Source organism: Giraffa tippelskirchi, chromosome 13, assembly GCF_054371585.1.
Source record: "Giraffa tippelskirchi isolate mGirTip1 chromosome 13, T2T-mGirTip1v1.2.pri, whole genome shotgun sequence".
Lineage (NCBI taxonomy): Eukaryota > Metazoa > Chordata > Mammalia > Artiodactyla > Giraffidae > Giraffa > Giraffa tippelskirchi.
The window spans coordinates 10,981,615-11,004,645 of NC_137287.1; the positions used below are offsets into that span (position 1 = coordinate 10,981,615).

At 44.0% G+C, this 23,031-nt stretch overlaps 1 long non-coding RNA gene across 17 annotated transcripts in view; it reads right to left on the reverse strand.

Moving 5' to 3' along the window:
- LOC145532588 (uncharacterized) overlaps window positions 1-23,031 on the reverse strand; it is a 623,961-nt gene that overhangs the window by 590,637 nt on the left and 10,293 nt on the right. The window contains exon 3 of one of the 17 annotated variants that reach the window (XR_014073402.1): window positions 9,810-11,334. The exons of the other annotated variants lie outside the window; for them this stretch is intronic. This is a non-coding gene — a long non-coding RNA (uncharacterized LOC145532588). Of the gene's footprint in view, window positions 1-9,809; window positions 11,335-23,031 lie in introns of those variants that run through there. 17 annotated transcript variants of the gene reach the window in all.

Sequence of the window (23,031 nt, forward strand, 5' to 3'; positions counted from 1 at the left end):
CTTTCACTTTCACTTCACATTTGAGGCTTCCCTGATAGCTCAGTTGGTAAAGAATCTGCCTGCAATACAGGAGACCCTGGTTCAAGTCCTGGGTTGGGAAGATCCACTGGAAAAGGGATAGGCTACTCACTCCAGTATTCTTGGGCTTTCCTCATGGCTCAGCTGGTAAAGAATCTGCCTGCAATGTGGGAGACCTGGGTTTGATCCCTGGGTTGGAAAGATCCCCTGGAGAAGGGAAAGGCTACCCACGCCAGTATTCTGGCCTAGAGAATTCCATGGACTGTATAGTCCATGGGGTTTCAACGAGTCAGACACAGCTGAGCAACTTTCACTCACTCACTCACAAGTAGGAAAGGTCTGTCCAGTGGGGCCTCCTGTTTCCCAGATGCCAGGTCTTATGGAAAAACTGTTAAAGGAAGTTTTGGTTCAGAGAGAGGGGGATTTCTCCTTGCTCGAGCCGCCAGTCTGTGCTTTCAACCAATGTGTTCCAACAGAACTACCCAAATCCCTGTCCTGCTCCATGATTCCCCTCCCCTGTGTGGCAGCCCCAACAAACAGCTCAGGGCTGCCCAGTCCAGGGGCATGACCTCTCTCCAGTTTGCAGAGACAGCAAACATACCCGGGGAACATGGGACATTCTCAAAGCACAGCCACACGCCAGGCCTAATTAGCTTATTTTTACCTACGCTGCTCCTCCCAGCAGGGTCCAATCCCTGCAGCCAAAAGGCTAAGAACCCGGCTGCCAGCATCTCTGCAGCGGCTTCTCAGAGGCTGTTCATAATTAATTTTATAAAGGGCCTTGGCTCCCCATCCCCATTCCATGTGCCTGATTCAGGTGAGATCATGACAGTAATCATTGCCAAAGCTCCATCCACTGGAATAAGCGCTCACTGGTATGTGCAGTGCATGCAAGTGTGCATGTGTTTATGTGTTTGTGTGTATGAGAGAGACATATTCCCCAATAAACCAAGAAGCAACTGATAACAAATGAAGCTCTCATGCTTTTCAGATCCTGGACTGGCCTGAAATTCGGAATATATCCAACTAACTGGGTGCTCTTGTGTGTGTCATACACTGCCCTCTGCACTGGGGATGTAGAAATGACTCAGACATGGGATCTTGGTCCTTGAGGAAATTACCATCAAAAAGAGCATTTACACATGTCAGTGACAAGATAGGTAGTCAATGCTGTGAGAGGCGTCAGGACAAGCTGCTACATAACCACAGAGAGGGAACATCTCACTCAGTCTTAGGTGGTCAAGGAAGACTTCCTAAAAGTCATCAAAGCCTCAGATGCACAGACCCTGGCACAATATACACATTCAACAAATATTTTTGGATCAAATAAGGTGTCTTCTACATTGACTGAAAGTGTCTCTACACTGACTCCCTGAAAACCTATTAAGAATTACCTAGGCATATTTGTATCAGCTAGGAATGCTTTCACCTACATTAAATAGCTTAAATAACTAGGGGGGCTATTTTTTTTATATAATAAGACATCCAAAGTTGTGGTACATATATATAATAGAATATTACTCAGCCATAATAAAGAACAAGTTTGAGTCAGTTGAAGTAAGGTGGATGAACCCAGAGTCTGTTATACAGGGTGAAGTGAGTCAGAAAGAGAAAAACAAATATTGTATATTAATGCATTTATATGGAATCTATAAAAATGGTACTGATGATCCTATTTGCAGGAATAGAGATGCAGAAGTTGAAAATGGACTTGTGGACACAGTGGGAGGATGGGAGGGTGGGATGAGTTGAAAGAGCAGCATTGACATATATGTGTAAAACAGACCGTAGTGGGAAGCTTCTGTATAGTACAAGGAGCTCAGCTCAGTGCTCTGATGATCTACAGGAATGGATGGGGGGTAGGCAGGAGAAAGGCTAAAGAGGCAGGGATATATGTACACTTAGGGCTGATTCACCTTGTTGTACAGCAGAAACCAACACAACCTTGTAAAGCAATTATCCTCCAACTAAAAATAAATTAAAAAAAAAAAAAAAAAAGACATCCCAAGATAGGTGGTAGTTGGTATTGGTCCAGCATCTCTATGACTTCAGAAATGACATCTCAGTGGTTCTCTTAATCTTTCCTGCATGGTCACAAGATGGTTTCCATAGCTCTAGACATCACATCTACCACCAAAGCACAAAAAGAATGTGAAGCATAGCATCATTTTGGCTTCTCTTTTTAAAGAATATCTTTCCCCCTCAAATCCGTCAGCAGGTTTCTGCTCACTCTTTGGCCAGACTTCGCTACATGGCTACCCCTAGCTTCAGAGAACCCAAGAAAGTCACAACTTATAGGCTTCATGGTGAAGATAACTAGTGTCTTTTTGCATCTGGCATATTTCACTGAGCATAATGTCCATGTTGTAGGATGTGTCAGAATCTCCTTGCTTTCTAAAACTGAGTAATATTCTCCTCTATGTATGTACCATATTTTTTCATTCATCCACTGACAGACATTAAAGTCCTACCTATTTTTATGTCCCCAAAATAATGCCTTCTCCTATAACCAAAACACTATAGCCCTCAGTAAACTTTCTCAGTATATTCACCATCTCTGTGAGAAATAAGTATCTGTTTTAAGCTACTGACATTCTGCATTTTCTATTAGTCAAAGTCAAACCTAATCTTTAATAATATACCTCATTTTTCAGATGAGTACATTCATGGTACCCACCTCTGAGGGCCGATAATCAGACAGTATGTAACTGTGTAATCATACCACTTGTTAACATACTTCCATACCAATCAATAAATAGAAGTGATCTCAACCCCCCGAGTGGCCCTGTCTCCCCCTTAATCCCTCAGAACTCCCCTATCACCTTGTAATGAAATGGTTATTGCTGGACTAGTTGTTAAATACTTTTAATATCCACCCTACTCTTTCTTTTTTTTTGGTCATGCCACATGGCAAGTGGGATGTGGGATCTTAGTTCCCCGACCGGGGATCAAACCCAGGCCCCCTGCAGGAGAAGCACCAGTCCTAACCACTAGCTAACCAAGGAATTCCCCTATCCACCCTGCTTCTATCTCAAAACTTGTGATAATTAACTGAGACACTACAAAATGCTTCACCTAGTGCCTGTGTGTGTGTCTGTTAGTCGCTCAGTTGTGTCCGACTCTTTGTGACCCTGTAGACTGTAGCCCGCCAAGCTCCTCTGTCCATGGGATTCTCCAGGCAAGAATACTGGAGTGGCTAGCCATCTTCTCCAGGGGATCTTCCAGACCCAGGGCTTGAAGTCGGGTCTCTTGCATTACAGGCAGATTCTTTACTGTCTGAGTCACTAGGGAAGCCCAACCTAGCGCTGAGGACCTGGTAAACAGTAAACATTTTTACTCTTCTTAAATTAAAATTATTATGACACTTATGCTCCATATATCACTTTGTGAAAGAAGTTCTGGGGAAAACATTCTCTCCAAAAAACTGTTTACGTCAGCTCAACTTCAGGGAAGTTGTTCCCCATCTGAGACATCAGCCTCTCTGCACTGAGAGAAAGGATCTGTTGGAAGCTGATGGGGACTCTGCCAGGTGGTGGGAGGCCCTGGGGGACGGGGGTGGGGGAGAGGGGAAGGTGGGGGCACGGGCGGCTCGACATCTTCACTCCAAGGGCTGCACTCCTCCCATGAATCTAACTGATTTCTCCTTAGCTTTCTGTTCTAGTTTGGCCACTGTCTACACCCAGGGGAAAAAATATGAAAAATTAAGACGATTTAGAACTCCCTGATTTTGCTTCAGCTTTGTAAGCAGCTACAGTTAGTGGTTTGGTTGGTTGGTTTTCTCAATAAGAAATTTTTCTCACCTCTTGCAAGAGATCCATGTACCTATGTGCACTTTACAGTACGGTGTTTACTTTCATCCATCAGCAACGTTATTCTTCCTCACTTGTTTGCCTAAGAAATGCCCAAACCATTGGCATGGTTCAATGTTTTTCTCTCAGCCAGTGGTCTTGATGTTTACCCCACCTCTGCCTCTCAGAACAAGGACTCAGCTTGTGCGTCCCAAAAAAGACCTTGAATTCAATCCTGAATCCTCCTGGGCTCATCTTGGCTGGAACCGTGGCTTCCACACCTTTCTCTCTCTCTTGCTCTCTCTCCCTCTGTGCTGCTGATTACAATCTTAAAATTCCCCCGAGAGGAAAGTCAAATCAGTAGGAGAAGACATGTTACCAAAATGATTCGGGGTGGGGAGTGTGTCAAGCAGTCTGACCAACCAAAAATGCTGTGTGTGCCAGTGACCACATCAGGGTGGCCTTGGTGTAATAAGAACAGAGGACCTTGGGCCTGGGGGTGTTGGTTCTTCCCCCCCCTGCCACATGTCAGTAGGGCATAAAGTACAGTGGCCGAAAAAAGAACGGGGAGCCCAAAATGATCTGATAAGGAGCCGGGCCCACCGCAGAATCTTAAACAGAGAGGGAACATGATCAGAATAGTAATGGGGACTCCGCTGCATGGGCTGGCGGAGTGGAGGAGAGCAGCAGAAGGAAGGACAGCCAGGGCAGACACTGCTGCCGACAGCTGAGAAGCGGACGGAGCCTGACCGGTGTTGGGCGACAGGAGGGAGAGATGCAGATGCAGCTGGGAATCTGCAGAGGAGAAACTGCAGGGCGGACGGGGATTTGATGACTGTCTGAATCTGGGGGATGAAGTCCCAGGAATCGGAGTTAGAGCTGCCAGATGTGACCCCAGAGGGAAAAAAAGACAGTGGTGGGGCCCAAATCCAGGTTCTCAGAAAACAACTGAATGGAAGGGCTAAAGCCTGACATTCACGAAACGGAGCAGAGAAGCTCTCTGAACGCAGGTCTATGGGCAAACAGTACTGTGCCGAAGTCTGGAGCAGCAAATCTAGCCCAACCCCAGGATATAAACACAGCCCACGGGTAATAGAACAAAAAATGGATGAATTGTGACCAAGGCTTGCCTTACAGTTATTGGGGTCCTGAAGCCAGCTCTTAACAGGAATGTTGCCCAGGCTTTATTAAAAAATAAATTATATAAACTTACAAGTAGATAAACTACATTAAAAACAAAGGTGAAGAATATTTAAAACTTATCATGTGCTAATAATTTTACTACAGTTTACTGTTACTATGGGCTTCCCAAGTGGTGCAGTGGAAAGAGTCTGCCTGCCAATGCAGGAGACACAAGAGATGTAGGTTCAATTCCTGGGTCAGGAAGATCCCGTGGAGAAGGAAATGGCAACCCACTTCAGTATTCTTGCCTGGAAAATCCCATGGACAGAGGAGCCTGGCGGGCTACAGTCCATGGGATAGCAAAGAGTCGGACAAGACTGAGCACCACCACTGTTACTACAACCTACGTATGCCCTTGAGGTCACTGATGTGTGTTAGACCAACAGTGTAGAGATACTATGGAATGGTGGGCTACTGAACACCTCCGCCCAACCCTGGTTTGGTGATGTCACATGAGCACTCTGCAGTCATACACGGTGGGATTATTTGCGCCATGGAAATTGGCAAGTGCTCTCTATGTATCAGCTCTTCCAGGTCAGGACTCTGGAGAGCAGCTGCCTGCTAGGCTGAGAGCTCTCTCCTTCAAGTAGGGCCACTTGACTTTGAAGTGCCTCCCTCACCAAGGGTGATACTCGGGCTGTAAAAGTCCCTTCCATCTATCTTCCTTACCACCTCTGGCTTTTGTGATGCTGGGCTTGCGATGGCACCTAGACTTCAAATGGCCTGCATTAAAGCTCTTGGTGTCCTCAGGATCTCCAAACTCTATCTAAGTCTCTCTGGTTGTTTGAGGAGTCTTCTTGAGACTTCCCTGCTGGTCCGACGGTTAAGACTCTGTACATCCACTGCAGGGGACACAGATTTGATCCTTAGTCCGGGAATGAAGATCCCACAGGCCATGCCACACCTTGCAGTCAAAAAAAAGAAAAGAGCCTTCTTCAGGGCAGCAGGACATTTTCTGCTGTTACCTAGGCACCTACAAAGATGTTAGCTTCGGGGTTAAATGAAGTTTCCAGAGATATGTTGTCAGGATCTGCCAGTCTCCTGCAGGACAATCCCCAACCCCATGCATCGTTAGGTCACGTCAAACAGGTTCTGTCAAGACACCTGGCTAATTATAATATAAGGACAGAGGAAGTCACTGAAAGGGAGCTGACTAGGCCTTTTCAACCCACTCCAGTATTCTTGCCTGGGGAATCCCATGGATAGAGGACCTGGTGGGCTACAGTCCATGGGGTCACAAAGAGTCAGACACGACTGAGTGACTAAGCACACACATACACACACACAGACACAGACACACACATGTTAAGTGGAGCTGTTCTAGGCACACAAGAGGGTGCTGGAATCCAAGCCCCTCTCTCCAGCCGCCACTATCAATACCACCCCCTCCACTCCAACCCCTTTATCTTCCCTGCTGCCCCGTTTCTATAACAAAGAGGCAGCTCATCTCCCTGCTTCTGTTTAGTGCCCCTCTGCCCATTTCATCTGCTCTCCAGACGACAGACACCAATTCGCGCTAGACGTGTATCTGATAGAAGAACAATGCCTTTGGCTCACATTTCAAGGATGGGGTGCCAAGCCCTCCAAATCTGGCCTTCATACACTCTTCAGTCTCTGCTTTCAGCAGCCTCCCCTGCTCCCCTCTTTCCTTCCCCTGCTCTCTCCACAAGACCTCTACCCACTCCTGGCCTTTGGCCCATCCTCAGGACTCAGCTCAAGGCTGGGTCGCGGGCCTCTCTCAGGACCCCCTGCCTCGTAGGCTTCCTGCCATCATGGCACTGATCACACAGTATTGCCACAATACCATTTCCTGCTGAAGCCATCAAACCCCACACTGCACGCCCCACAGCCAGGGTAGCATCTTACTTATGGTAAGACCTTATTCCAGGCATTTTTCTTGGCTTGGCACACATTAAAATGTTTGAAGGAACAGATGGATGATATCAGAGCCTTGGTGTGCTGGCACTTACAAGTATGTAGTCTCAAGGGTGAAAAGGTCGGTGGTTTAAGAGCACAGGCTCTGGAGGGACTTGGATGCATATTTCAAACATGTGTGACCTTGGGACTACCCCTGGTGTGAGTGCTTGTAAGAATTCTCTATGTATTAACTCATTTAATCCTCACAATCCCTCTATGAGGAACACACTGTTGTGGTTATTTATTTTTTTTAACAGAAGAGAAAGCTAAGGCATGAGAGCCATTAAATAACTTGGTAAGCACGAAAAACAGGATTTCAAACCTCACACTCAACCCCTAGGCTTTACTACACGTCAGTAGCTTAGCACAAGGACAGACATGCAGTAAGTGTGTCTTATTGTTGTTGATCAGTAGCTAAGTCAGGTCCAACTCTGTGACCCCCACGGACTGCAGCTTGCCAGGCTTCCCTGTCCTTCACTATCTTTCGGAGTTTGCTCAAATTCTTGTCCGTTGAATCCATGATGCCATCCAACCATCTCATCCTCTGTATCCCCCCTCTTCTTTTGCCTTCAATTTTTCCCAGCATCAGGATCTTTTCCAATGAGTCAGCGCTTTGCATCAGGCGGCCTAAGAATCAGGTTTCCCTGGTGGCTCAGACGGTAAAGAATCTGCCTGCAGTGCAGGAGACCCAGGTTCCATCCCTGGGTCAGGAAGATGGCCTAGAGGAGGGAATGGCTACCCACTCCAGTATTCTTGCCTGGAGAATCCCATGGACAGAGGAGCCTGGTGGGCTACAGTCCACGGGGTCCCAAAGAGTCAGACACGACTGAGTGACTAACACATACACACAGACCTATTGCTAAGTAGAAATAAAACAGAATTTCTGTGTTGGGAATTGCTATAGACTGAATACTTGTGTCCTTCCAGTCCCAAGAAAAATCTGTATGCTACGTTCTAGTCTCCAGTGTGATAGTATCAGGAGGTGGTGATTTTGGAAGGTGATTAGATCAGAAGGGAAGAATCCTCATGAATGGGATTAATGTCCTTATAAAGGGGACCCAGAGAGCTCCTTTATGCACTCCACCATGCAAGACTGTAGCAAGAAGACAGCTGTCTATGAACCAGGAAGTGGGCTTGCATAAGACATTGAATCTATCAGTGCCTTGATTTTGGACTTGCCAGCCTCCAAAATCCTAAGAAACAAATTTCTGTTGTTGACAAGTCACCCAGTCTATGGTATTCTGTTTTGGCAGCCCCAATAAACTAAGAAAGGATTTTTTGTTACAAATTATTTTGAATTTATATAATTTCCAAAAGCAAATCTGCCGTATAACTATTTTAGCCCTGATATCATGGGGGGGAAAGCTCCAAAACAGTAACAGTCATAACATAAACACACACACACACACACCCCTCAAACCATTATTTACAACTGGAAAAAATTTCTTGATGAAGTCCAAATCATACTAATTCCATACAGGGTTTTGTTTGTTTATTTGTAGTACATACCATTAGTTGCTTGTTTTATATTCTGAATTACTAGGGTTTGAATTACTAGAAAAGCTATTACTGGCAAATAGGGTTGGCAGACTGACTTCACCAGACAGACCTGAATATTTGCATTTTCTGGCTTTTGTATGCTTAAGTTCACAAACTAAAGTCCTCATCAACAAGCTTTTTATATTTGAATGGATTACAAAGTGTTTATAGGTCTGAGTCCTTCCAAGACAGTAGTTAATTGGTCTCACAAAACAACAGCAGGAGAGTCTCATTATCCTGATTTTACAAAGGAAGACACTTCATCCGGAGAAGTTAAGGGACTGGATCCAGGCCTGAGCACTGAGTCTAATCATCATTGTCATCAGCATCATTATCGTCGTCACTAATTTTTAACATGCTAGGAGGGCACTCCAACAATCTGTCCTTGTCCTCCAGGAGCTCATAGATTAATAGACCTTTGATGGAACCATTTCTCAAAGAGCCAAGCAGGTAATAAAACATAAATATGTATTGAGAGTCATACTCTGATGTCTCAGACCTCTATTCTTCATTAGAAGTCAAACAGATCAAACCCAAAAGCCATGGGGAGGTCAGCCCTCTGCTGGTTCTCGGTTTCCCTATCTGCAGTAAAGAATTTGTACTCCCTGATAACGCCTTCTTTCCTAATGATCAGCTGGCACACTTAAACAGTCAGATCCCCAGGTCCATACATCATAGGTCTAAAATGGGCCCAGGATCAGAGCTTAGGGAAAATATTGTTTTAACTAAGGACACCATAGAGGACAGGATGAAAGCTTTGGGGCTAAATGTGTCCAAGGCATTGTTATTTTTCAGCGTCACCCTCACAGCTGCTGGCCCAGAAATATGGTTTATTTTTAGAAGTTTGGACAAGCCCAGAGCCTGACTTATCTCACAGTACATAGAATTGAATTCAACTGAGAACGTGGAATGGCAGTGATCACCTAAGTAGGCCCATGATGAGATGCTTTTTCTATAGGTCAGTCTATAGAGGAGTAGTCAGGAGAGCATAAAAATGAGGAGTGGGCCAAACCAAAGAGCTTGGGCTCCATGACCTCAGACAAGCTACCCACCTCCTTAGAGCCTCGACTTCCTCAGCAGTAGAGCATTTAACACACAACACAGATAAACCTTGAAAACATTATAGGAAAGCAGCCATTCACAAAAGACTACATATTACATGATTCCTTTTGTATGAATGTCCAGGGGAGGCAAATCCACAGAGGCATAAAGCAAATTAGTGGTACCAGGGGCTGGGGAGAATGGGAGTGATTGCTTTAATGGGTACAGGGTTTCCTTTAGGGGTAATGAAGATGTCCCGGAACTGGATAGTGGTGATTGGTTGCACAGCACTGTGAATGTACTAAATTCCAGTGAATTGTACACTTTTTTTTTTTTTTTTTGCCTCTGCCACACAGCTTGCACAATCTCAGTTCCCCGACCAGGGACTGAACCCAGGCCCTCAGCAGTGAAAGTGCCATATCCGAACTGCCAGACCACCACGAACTCCCAGTACTTTAAAACAGTGAATTTCATATGTGCATTTTACCACAATTTTTTAAACTGCAATTAACAATAACTTGCCTCCACCCTCTCCCCTCATCCAGAGGTGAAGAAGTCAGTGACAACAGGAAGGACACCCAGCCAGGCAGTCTGGAGTTACTGGTGTCTAAGCATCTTAGAAGCAGACTGACTGCCTATATCCCCACGAGGGTATCGCCTCTATAATCTGATTCTCCACTTGCATTACCTCATTCAATCTTTTCATCTTCTAAACTGCCCATATAGGAAGCCAAGGCTCAGAGCATCTCAGAGCTTGGAAGTGGGTGGCATAGCCAGATTTGCATACGGTCTGATACCTAACCCTGAGCTCTGTTGTCATACAATGTCTCCTAAGAGCAATGATATTCATTTTTTTATAAGTATACACATACTTTGTATACATTTAACACTTTACTAAAGGCGTTCAAACCCTTTACCTTTATTCTCATCACAACCCTGTGGAGTAGGTACCATCTTCATTTCACAGATGAGATGAAATAAGGTGTTTTGCCCAAAGTTACTGGCTGGATCCTAAGAGTCTGTTCCTCTTCCTCCCCTGAGAGTAGTTTCCATGCAGAGTAATTAGATTATAAACAGAAATAGGGTAGGTCCTAGGAGATCTTTCTAGATCAAGGGTATGGAAGAGAAAATAAGAAAGCCTTTGTTTGGGGTCTGCTTTGTTTTTGGAAACCCTATATTGCTAGTCCAATATTTTCCCATCAGATATGGAAATGCTGACCCTCCTGAGTCCCCAGCTGAACAAATGCATATTAGCTCAGTTAAATGTACATTTCTTCCCTAAGAAAAACCCCAGGGGAGGAAGTATGCTCAATCTGATGCTTACAGCATCTGAGAAAGAGCAGAAGAAAACAAGGCAATAGACAAGAAGCTCTCGGAAGCATGATATATTAAGACTCCTTTCATTAAACTAAAATTTATTGAGCATCTACTATGCCCCAAGCATTGTTCTAGGCAAATTTGAGACTTCTTGGCAGTCCAGTGGTTAAAACTCTGAACTTTCACTGCAGGGGGCATGGTTTCAATTCTCGGTTGGAGAATCGAGTGAGGCATAGCCACACCAAAAAGATGATATAATAGGAGACAAAGTCGGAAGAGGTACTGTAGGACTTCGTGAATGTTCCGATTCCCAGGGCTCTCTCTCCTAAGATGGAACCCTATTATCAGAATGTTGAACAAGTATATCAGGTTATTTCATGGGATCCAACAAGTTTGGGAAACAATGCCCTGGAAGGCTCAGAAACACTACACAACCCAAATCTCATACCTTCCAAGAAGTAATCACTTCACATAGAAACAGTATAGTCCTACAAGGCATTATGAAGCCCCCACTATAAAATGTAGGGCTTCCCTGATAGCTCAGTTGGTAAAGAATCCGCCTGCAATGCAGGAGACCCCAGTTCAATTTGTGGGTTGCAAAGATCCTCTGGAGAAGGGATAGGCTACCCACTCCAGTATTCTTAGGCTTCCCTGATGGCTCAGCTGGTAAAGAATCTGCCTGTAATGCGGGAGACCTGGGTTCGATCCCTGGGTTGAGAAGATCCCCTGGAGAAGGGAAAGGTTACCCACTCCAGTATTCTAACCTGGAGAATTCCATGGACTGTATAGTGCATGGGGTTGTGAAGAGTCAGACACAACTGTGCGACTTTCACTTCACTATAAAATGAAACCAGTTGTCTGTACCATTTGGGAAGCATTCCCTTCTCACAGGATTCTGCCCCTTTTAACAAAAATTCAAAAAAAAAAGAAGACACACCCTCTATGTGTTTGTGCTATGAACCAGCACCATCAAATCAACTTGAAAGAATTCTGATCTTAAAGAAATTGTGCTGCTGTGCTAAGCCCTGCAACACCCAGTTAACCAAAAGGCAGTTCTCTTGTAAGGCCATGAACCTGGGCGTACCTCTAATACCTTATAAATAAATAATGGACATAAAAATAGCAATAATGAACTCAGAAAAATACTAGCTAATTTACACCATAATAGAAATACCCAGGGATCTTTAACAACCGAAGGACGGATGCCAGCCTCCCTAATAAGTATACCAAACCATATTATTCCACATGTGAGTGTAATTTCTAAATTGCAGTGTGTAATTCAGAAGGGTGTATGCTCCCTGAAAGGCAAAAAGCATTCATATGAATGCTATTGCTCAGCTGCATCGTCCCCTGATGAGAAAAATCAAAGAAATTATTGGAACAATGTATTCCTTGAAACCCAGAAGCAAACTGTTTCAGAAAAAGGCTATCATTAATCTTTATGCAGTTGTGGAGATAAACCACCGCTCCGTGCCACGTGAAGCACACAGGGCTGTGAGCTTTCCTGTGAATGGTTTCCCTCTCGACAGCCCTCAGGGGCCAAGAGAGCTGCCAGTGCTAAGCATGTGCTGTGCTGTGCTCAGTCACTCAGTCGTGTCTAACTCTTCGTGATCCTATGGACCATAGCCCACCAGGCTCCTCTGTCCATGGGATTTCTCAGGCAAGAATACTGGAGTGGGTTACCATTTCCGCCTCCAGGGGATCTTCCCGACTCAGGGATCAAACTTCTGCCTCCTGAGTCTCCTGTATTGGCAGGCAGATTCTTTACCACTGTGCCCCTGGGAAGCCCCTACCAAGCATCCGTACCCCCAAAAGAGCCGTGCCCCAAGACTGGCCAAGACTGACTGACATCGAGAATGATGGAGTCAGCTGATGGGGGTCACCACATACTAGAGTCAATTTCCCAAAACCCAAATCTGATGTCCTTTGAGAAAATCTAAGTTCCTGATTTTAGCACATGGGATCCCCCCAAAATCAGCCTCTATCTACCTCTGCAACTGCATCTTTAGCCCATTTCATTCCTCTTTCCCTGTCCCCTTATTTCCTTACATCTCACACTCCAACCGCTTTAGAATATTTTGAATCTTCTGAACAGTGCTTCTCAAAAGGGGGCAATTCTGCCATACATACACACACACACACACACACACACACCCCTGTACATTCAGAAACTCTGATGAAATTCCTGATTATCACAAGCACAGTGAGCTATTCTAAGCATCTACAGGTAGAAACTGGGATGCTGCTAAACATCCTACTGTACACAGGACAGTTGCCCACAGGAAATAATAATCCAGCCCAAAATGTCAGTACTGTCATTGTTGAGAAACTCCTCCTTGGTAAATTGCATTAATGGCCCCAAATTTTCACCTGCCCCTGTCTCTATACCCTCAGCCCTTTAAATTTACAATGCTCACCCATCATGGGTAGGGCTTCATTCACTACCTCTTAACTCCGAGCTTGGTCATGTGACTTGTTTTGGTCAACTGAATGTAGCAGAATTGATAGAGTACATGTTTCCATTGTTCTTTTGCACCTCTTCTGGTGCTGTGATCAACATGCTAGAGGTTTAGTACCAGAAGGAGAGTGAGAGAAACGTGAAATGGAGACAGTTCTAAACCCAGGCAAAATCTTCCAGTATACTGGCAAACTGATGAGAAATGATTATCATTTGAAACCACTGAGTTTTGCGGTGACTTGTTACACAGTGATAGCTAACTATTACACATAGGTGCTATTTCATGCCTGTGTACATGCTGTTCCCTCTGCATAGGAAACCCTCTACCCTGTCTCTTATCTTACTTGGAAACTGTTACTAATCTCTCAAAATCCAATCTGAGCATCTCCTTTTCTGGAAAGCCTTCTTGGATTCCCTACAGAAAAGCAATCTGCCCCTTCTCCTCAACACAGTTTTACTGTTGTATTGTACTATATGTATTAACTTGTCTTTCTCTCTTACTATATAGTGAACATTGTAAAGGCAGAGAATTCTTCTTGACGCTCTAGCCCTAAGGCAGCACAGCAGTTAGAGTGGACACTCAGGCAATATTTATGAAATGCAAAGGGATAGATTGGAAATTTGTGGGAAGGTGATTATCAAGGGCATTTATCAGCTTTGGCTCTCATACTGGAATGGTGCCCAGAACATGGTCCAACCCCTGTGACAAAAGAAGAGACCGTTTGGCTCCAGTCTGCAGTCTGGATTTCCCTGCCAATCAAAGTTGTCATGGAGAGGAACAGCCTCTGCCATTATGGTTTAGCACAATGAAACTGTTTAGAGGAGAGCCTTACCTTCAGGAAATTCCAATGAGCCTGTTTTATTGTTACCCTCCAACAGTAATGACTCCTACGGGATTAAACAGAGTGTAAAGTAATTGCTAAAACATCCCCTGCTGTGGACAGAGAAGGCTGAACAAGATGTAATGATCCTACTTCACTTGGAAGGGAGGGGACTGGCTCATGGAAACTAAGAGTGTTATTGGAGTTTTACGGGGTAGGAAGGGGTAACCAAGAGAGGGAAAAGATTCAGTCTGATAGGAAGGAAGAAGTTCAAATTTTGGAAATAAAGCTAAGGCTGAAACCCCAACCACACCTCCCATCACTTTACACCTCTGAATCTTGATTTGTTCAGCTATAAAATAGGGTTGTAAAACACTTTTTTCTAAAGGGTGATCATGGCATCCAGTCCCATCACTTCAGCAAACAAAAGGGGGAAAAGTGGAAGTAGTGACTGATTTTATCTTCTTGAGCTCCAAAATCACTTCAGATGGTGACTGCAGCCATGAAATTAAAAGACGCTTGCTCCTTGGAAGGAAAGCTATGACAAACCTACACAGCGTATTAAAAAGCAGAGATTATCACTTGGCCGACTTTGCCGACAAAGGTGTGTATAGTCAAAGCTATAGTTTTTCCAGAAGTCATGTACAATGGGAGAGTTGGACCATAACGAAGGCTGAGCACTGAAGAATTGATGCTTTTGAATTGTAGTGCTGGAGAAGACTCTTGAGACTCCCTTGGACTGCAGGGAAATCAAACCAGTCACTTCTAAAGGAAACCAACCCTGAATATTCATTGGAAGGACTGATGCTGAAGCTCCAATATTTTGGCCACTTGATGTGAAGAGCTGGCTCATTGGAAAAGACCCTGATGCTGTGAAAGATTGATGGCAAAAAAAGGGGGCAGCAGAGGAGGAGATGGTTAGATACCATCATGGATTCAATGGACTTGAATTTGAGCCAACTCCAGGAGGTAGTGAAGTAAAGACCCGGTGTGCTGCCATTCATGGAGTCACAAAGAGTCGGACGTTGAAAAACAACAACTAAAGGATGTGATGATAAAAGAGATAATACACATGAAAGTGCTTGGTGCAAAAGGGACTTTTAGTTCCTTTTCCTCCTGTAGTAACTGGGAGTAGGAACATATCAGAACAAAACACCAAAACTAAGGGGCCCAGGCAAAAAAAACATAAGCTCCAAAGAGATAGTCTTACCAGAAAACTGAGTAGCAAACAACTCAGTGGTAATTGGAAAACACTAGAAACCTCCTTCCTCACCAGTAGAGAGCCATGTGGCTGGATTCTGGCCAAGAGCCAGCAACTCTCAACTGCCTCTCTTTGCAAAGATGGCTTCATGAACAAACGACCTTAAGAGTCAAATAATGTCCTGTGCTCAGAAGGGCCTCACACTTGGTTGAATGCTCTGCTTGTTACTGCCTTGAAATTCTCTATAATTTTTGAATAAGGGGTGCCAGGTTTTTATTTTGCATTTGGCCTGCCCTGGTGGATCAGCAGTAAAGAATCCACCTGCCAGTGCAGGAGACGTGGGTTTGATCCCTGAGTTGGGAAGATTTCCTGAGGAAGGAAACAGTAACCGCCTCCAGTATTCTTGCCTGGGAAATCCCATGGACAGAGGAGCCTGGAGGGCTACAGTCCATGGAGTAGCCCGGCTCTCTTGTCCTTCATTCCCTACAGATAAGGGATAGGATAGCTTTTCTCTGGGCACTCCTATCTGCTAAAAGATATGTGTATCTCGAAGGGTCCCACCCACTGGGAAATTCTAGCCTGAAAATTGATAGCGCCATCCCTAGCACACAGAAGTCCCTAGGAGAGGACACTCAGAGGCAGAAGGTTGGGGAGGATGCTGACAACTGCAGATCAGGACTATCAGACGGGATGCCTTCAGCTGCAAGTAACAGAGTATGGGACCAAGAGAACTTCTCTGGTGGTACAGTGGTTAAGAATCCACCTGCCAATGCAGGGGACCCAGGTTGGATCCCTGATCCAGGAAGAATCCACGTGCCTTGGGGCAACTAAGCCTCTGTACAACAAACATGAAACCCATGCTCTAGAGCCCACAGCCTGCAACTATTGAAGCTGCATGCCTAGAGCCTATGCTCTGAAATAAGAGACGCCATTGCAAGGAGAAGCTCATGTACCGCAACTAGAGAGCAGCCCCTGCTCACTGCAACTAGAGAAATCCTGCGTGTAACAATGAAGACTCAGTGCAGAAAAAAATAAATTAGTTAATTTAAAAAAAAGAGAGAGAATATGGGACCAAGAGTGATGATAGAGACATGTAATTATTTAATAGTTCATTTAACTAGAGACCTGGAAAGAAGCTCTACCCCTATTTTTAAGCATCTCTGTGACTCTCCTCGCCTTGACCTCTTGGTCACAATATGACTATAGCCATTCTAAACACAGGTCTTCCCACACCACCACTCAGAGGCCAGGAAGGAAGAGACCCTCTGCCTATATTTATTTTCATTAGAGGAAATTATCTTTACCAGAAGTCCCCCAGCAGACCGACTAGTGGGTCTCAATGTCTAGAACTGGGACCAATGGTCATAGCTACCAAAATGACCATAGCTAAGGAAATGACCATAGCTATGGTCATAGCTAAGGAAAGCTGCTAGGCCAGTACACATCTACCAGAGGGAAATGGGAAGACCACAGCTGCCTTCTGTGATAGGCAAGGGTGGGTCCTGTTATCAAGGAGGAAGGAGGAATGGTCAGTGGACAAATGACATTGGATTAGGTGTCATTCAATTCCTGTACCTCTTCCTTCCAAAGAGCTGATGGAAGCCTGCCTTCCCACCTCTTGCCAGAACCTTTCAGTGCTACCAAAGCCCCCTTGGGCAGGGTGTGGTGTAGGGAGTCAGGACAGTTCATCATCCCATGTGGACAACTCAACTAGTTTCAGAAACATCCAGACGCTCTCTCATTTACCACAGATCCATGTTCTTGGGTAATTTCTATATTTACTCTGAGCTTGTTTTCTCTCCTGTAAAATGGGAATAAGCATGCATGCTATATAAGGTTGTTGTTTTTGTTTACTCACTATGTCATGTCTGAACTCTTTTGCAACTTCTGGACTGTAGCCCTCCAGGCTCCTCTGCGCATGGAATTTCCCAGGCAAGAATACTAGCATGGGTGGGTAGCCATTTTCTCCCCCAGGGAATCTTCCCAACCAAGCAATCCAACCTTCCTCTCCTGCGTTGGTAGGTGCATTCTTTACCACTGAGCCCCTAGGGAAGCTGTGGACAGGACTAAATGAGATTATCGTATAAAACACACAGCAAATGATAGTTCCACCTCCCCAGGGTATTACAGGCAAAGATACTAAGCCCCAGAAGAGTTAAAAACTTGACTAAGGTTATCAAATCAGAGGGCAGCAGAATTGAAATCTGAACCCAGGCCTTGCTGATGTTGGGCTTGTGCTGCGTCTCTGCTCCAGGGGCATTTTTCTACCCAGCAAATTCCAACAAACACTTGTCTTTGCACCTTGATGACTTTTAGGAGTTCAAGGGTTTCTTGCTAAAATGCAGATGCCCTTGGGAAAGGCACCACCATTATGAGCTATTTCTGGCTGGAAGGTGGCTGTTCTCCTGACAAAGGAAGGTCTTGTGGGAGCTAAAGCCCAGGTGGAAAACAGAGTGAAAAACAGACCAAGAGGCCCCACATGCATATTTTCTTACTCTGCAACTTTGTCTCCAAAAAATCACACCCAAAGGAGTCAGACCTGTGTAACCCCGCGTGTCACCACCTCAAACATAGTTGTATTTTCTTTGAGCTGACAGAATAAGGGTAGAAATGTATTATAGAACTGTGTTGAGTCATATTAAATTAGGGCAGTGTTCAGATCCTGGCATGGAACTTTAGATAATAACAGTTTATTGACTTGGAAATTACGTTCAGTCAGAATTAGGTCTGTCAGCATAAAGCTGGATTTTGGCAATGCAATTATTTTCAGCAACACAGCATTTGGGTATCAATATCAATAACATTTACCTTTAAATAAGAAAAAAATAAACACCTACTACCATGACTCAGTGGTAAAGAATCCACCTGCCAATGCAGCAGACACAGGAGATGCAGGTTCAATCCCTGGCTTGAGAAGAGCCCCTGGAGTAGGAAATGATAACCTGCTCTAGTACTCTTGCCTGAAAAATTCTATGGACAGAGGAGCCAGGCAGTCTGCAGTGCAGAGGGTCACAGAGTTGGACACGACTGAGCATATACACACATACCATGACTATTAAGAATTATGAACCTCGCTATATAAGGCATTAAGTGGGAGGGTCCCACAGGCTGTAGTCCCCAAAGCCTGAAGCATCCATCGACAGAGTAATACAGATTCAATGATTCAGTGTCTGGCCAGAATCCACCTCCCGGTTCATAGATAACTGTCCTATTCTTCTTCTTCTTCTTCTTTTTAAATATCTTTTTGGCACTCAGGATCTTTGTTGTGGCACACAGACTCTTAGCTCTGTGGCATGTGGGATCTTAGGGCCCTGACCAAGGATCGAACCCACATACCCTGCATTGCAAGGCAGATTCTTAACCACAGGACCACCAGGGAAGTCCCTAGATAGCTACCTTCTCACTGTACCCTCACATGGTGGAAGGGGAAAGGGAGCTCTCTGGGGTCACTTTTATAAGGACACTCACTAATCTCATTCATGAGAGTTCTGCCCTCATGACCTAAACACTTTCCAAAGCCCACAAGTCCTAATATAAGCAGACTGCTTACTGGAAGGTAGCATATGAATTTGGGGGAGACACAAACATTCTGTCTATAGCACCCACCCATCTGCCTTCCCCATGATATAAGTAGCAAGAAACCTACAAACTGTGAATTGAAGAAGGTTAAGAGAAGAGCTCCTCAGATATCATTTTTCTGTGACATCAGGTCTGGAATTCAACCCTTGATACTCGTGTATTCACTCACTGGTGGTACAGATATTCTGTTCCAACTCTAACTGGTTCCTGCAATTCAATTCTGGTGCTACCACCTGCAGTTAGTACAGACCCACAAGTTAAAGGCTCAGTCCTCTGTAAGGCTGTCCTCACTTCCGATGCCAACTGTGCTTCAGGGTTTCTCAGACCACCTATGCTTTTGACTGACTGACTGTAAATTTGAATGCACCCATGACAGGCTTGATAATTTGTTAGAATGACTCACAGAACTCCGGAAAGTGTTACACTTATGATGACAGTTTTATTACAAGGGATACAAATCCCAACTAGTCAAATGAAGAGACACATAGGATAAGGTCTGGGAGGGTCCCCAGGGCAAAGCTTCCATACCTTCTCCCTGTGGAATCAAGGCACTTCACTCTCCAAGTACATTGAGGATGCTCCACTGAGCGCTGGAGTGCAGAGCTTTTTATTGGGGTTTCATTGTGTTAACACAACTGATTAAACCACTGGCCATGTGACTGAACTCAATCTCCAATCCCCTTGCTGCCTAGAGGTGCTGCTGCTGCTGCTAAGTCGCTTCAGTCGTGTCCGACTCAGTGCGACCCCATAGATGGCAGCCCACCAGGCTCCGCCGTCCCTGGGATTCTCTAGGCAAGAACACTGGAGTGGGTTGCCATTTCCTTCTCCAATGCATAAAAGTGAAAGTGAAGTCGCTCAGTCGTGTCCGACTCTTTGCGACCTCATGGACTGCAGCCTACCAGGCTCCTCCGTCCATGGGATTTTCCAGGCGAGAGTACTGGAGTGGGGTGCCATTGCCTTCTCCAAGGTGAGGCTCGCTCAAAGTCGAATGCTCTAATCATATGGTCAGACTTGCTGGGGATCAGCCCCCATCTTGAAGCTATCTAGGAGTTAACTAGGAGTCACCTTATTAGCACAAGATCAGGTATAATGAGGGGTTCATGAGTTAAAAAAAAAAGACACTCATCATGTGGGAAATTCTGGTTTTAAAAGCTCTGTGCCAGGAACCTGAGACAAAGACCAGGCAAGTTCTTTATTACACGACACAAATAAGCTGCCTTTGCCGTTGTAAAGATAGCAAGGCAGGCAAGCTGCAGGGCCCTGGGGCCTGTCATTTCCCTTTCAAGAGGAGACACAGGAAGAGTTAGTTACCTTGGCTTTTTGTTTCTGTAATATTTATTTCTTTTTGCTTTTCTGAACAAATATTTCTTTTCCTGACACCTTAATCCAAATTCTGGACTGCTGATGTTGCCTGCCCCAAAATACCAAAGTAAGACCCCCTCCTCGGCCCCAGATCCAATCTCCTACCACAAACACATCAGCATCAGCCACCAAGCATTGTTTCAGTGACACTATAAACCCAGAGAAATTTTTAAATAGGATACTCATTTTGTATTCCTCACAGTCAGCACCTATTAAACTGCCAAGAACTTATCTGGTGCTCAATAAATACTTGTTCAGTTTAATTAGCTAGTTAATCTGAACATTAGTCATAACATATCCAATTCAAAAAACCACAAACATATAATGAACACAAACTGTAAGCCAAGCTCTTGAAAAATAACAATGAATAAAGCATAGTCCCTGGTCCCAAGGAGCTGACTATGGCATAAAGAACACACACACACACAAAATGACAACAAGAATTTCATTATGAAATTTAAGTTCTATAATAGAATAAAAGCAAAGAACTATGGGAACCTTAGCAATAATTATATTCGAGTAGCAATGTATGTGTTGTGGGATTGGAAGGTAAGAATGCAGAGAAGGCAATTTATAGAAGAGAGTATGTATGAGCCATCCAAGTGCTCTTCAATGCTGCTGCATTTGAAATGCCCTGAAATGGCAATCTCCCCCCTGCTACATTCAGTTCGAAAACAAGTCAAACATGACGATAGATTTCTCTCAACACAAAGCCCTTTTAAAAATGATTACGTGACATTCCAAAAATTCCATCCATCTCTCATTTCAGTCTTGAAATACAAATGTGCTCCCTCCAAATGAACTTTATGTGTCCGAGGTAAAATTGATACCATGAGCTATGAGTGTGACGATTTTATAATTACTCTTAAATGATGGCTGAGCAAAGCTATGTAGTATAAGTTAGTAGAAACATGAAAACTAATTAGAAATCATTTGAAGAGGCAATATAACATGATGGTCATGAAGACAAGCATTGACAAATGATAGACATACTAGGTACGGATCTTAGTTTCAACACTGACCAGCAGTATAATCTTGGACAACTTACCAAACCTCTTACAACCTCCATTTCTTCATCTGTAAAATGAGGTTTTAAAAAAAGTGTTTAGATATACTACCTCACAGTAGGATAATTATGAGAAATGATTGATACGCCTGGCACATACTAAGCCCTCGAGCAAATGTTAACTTGTAGTGGTAGCACTATAGTAATAGTAGTAGTAATGAATGACTACTTAGTTTCATGTATATCATAATTTCGTATCATACAAACTAAGTTTCTTGAATTATCGGAGGAATGTTTTTAGTTATATAGTCACTCATCAACTTGCCAAGACTGTGTAATATTTTACAGTAAATGAGTAATAAAACATTGAATCAATTCATTTTGTCACTGGTTTATGACTTCAGGAAAAAGGAGGCTGGCTTAAAAGGGGGAGAAAAATGAGTCAGTTGTATCTTTTTATTTATAGTTTTTTTCAGATGGCTGGCATTTTTAAACCCTTCTTTTGAGAGGAAAAGTCAGTCTCACAGCTGTGATTTTCTCCCATCTTCGTAGAAAACTTGCCTTTCCTAACACCTGGAAGGACTCCAGAAGGAAGCTAAGGTGATACATATACCCGTTGTGATGTCACAGACTTTCTGAGAAAACTTGATGAACATGCCAGGCCAAACAGAAAGGAATGCTGTAGGCAAAATTACAAGGTTTGTAAAAACATCAGCAAAAACAAATCCCACCTATTTAAAGCATGACATTTCATGGAAGCACAGTGGAATTAGCTCTCTCTGTACAAAAATTTAAGGGCAGTTAGTACTCTCGCCTGGAAAATCCCATGGACGGAGGAGCCTAGTAGGCTACAGTCCAAGGGGTCGCAAAGAGTCGGACATGACTGAGCGACTTCACTTTCACTTTCACCTTGCAAGGAAAGAAAGAAAATATAATTAATTAATGCCAGTGATGGTTGACCACAGTGGGAAAAACAAAGTGTGTCACCACTGAACTCCTTTACATTCAATTCAGAAGATACTTTTCATGCAAATGCAACCATTTTAAGTTATTAGTTAAGTGATAGATTGAAACCAGGAATCTTGAACCTAGCAAAGAACACTTTCTTCTAGTCCTTTTTACACATGCCCAGCATGGTGTCCTGCACCTTGTGGGAAGCTAAGAACTGTTGATAATTTTGACCTTGAGATGAGTAATTAGAAGAGAAATTAATTCTAAATCTTGAGTGTCAACAAACAATTTTAAATCTTGCAATTGATTTCAGAGACCGAGGACAAAACAGAGCAGGGATTAAAAGCCACTCAATAGCTATGAAGTTGTGGGCGACTGAGTCTCAAGTTCATTATCTGCAAAGTAGAAATATAATGGCAAGGCTTACCCTATAGAGGATATTAGGTGAGAGGACAGCTATCACACCCAGTACAGGGCCTCTAAAGATGTCAGACATCGATAACTAGTCCTTCTTGTAAATAATTAGCAAATACTTCTCAGTGGCTGCACTTGGAAAGGTGTCATTTCTCCTCGACCTATGAAGGGTCTCTGGCTCAGCTTAAGAATTAAACTGACATAAAATAGATCAACAGTATAAAAGCATACAAATTTATTCAGTAATTTTTACATATACCTGGGAGCTTTCACAAGAAACATGAAGACCCAATGAAGTAGGTATGGCCCAAAGCATATTTATCAGGTTGGAAGAAAAGTAGTAAATGGTGAAAACATGGCAAGACAAACAGGTTTGGGCTGGCATGGTTAATTATGGAAAAGTAACTAGGAACACAAAGGCTAGTTTAACAAGGTCT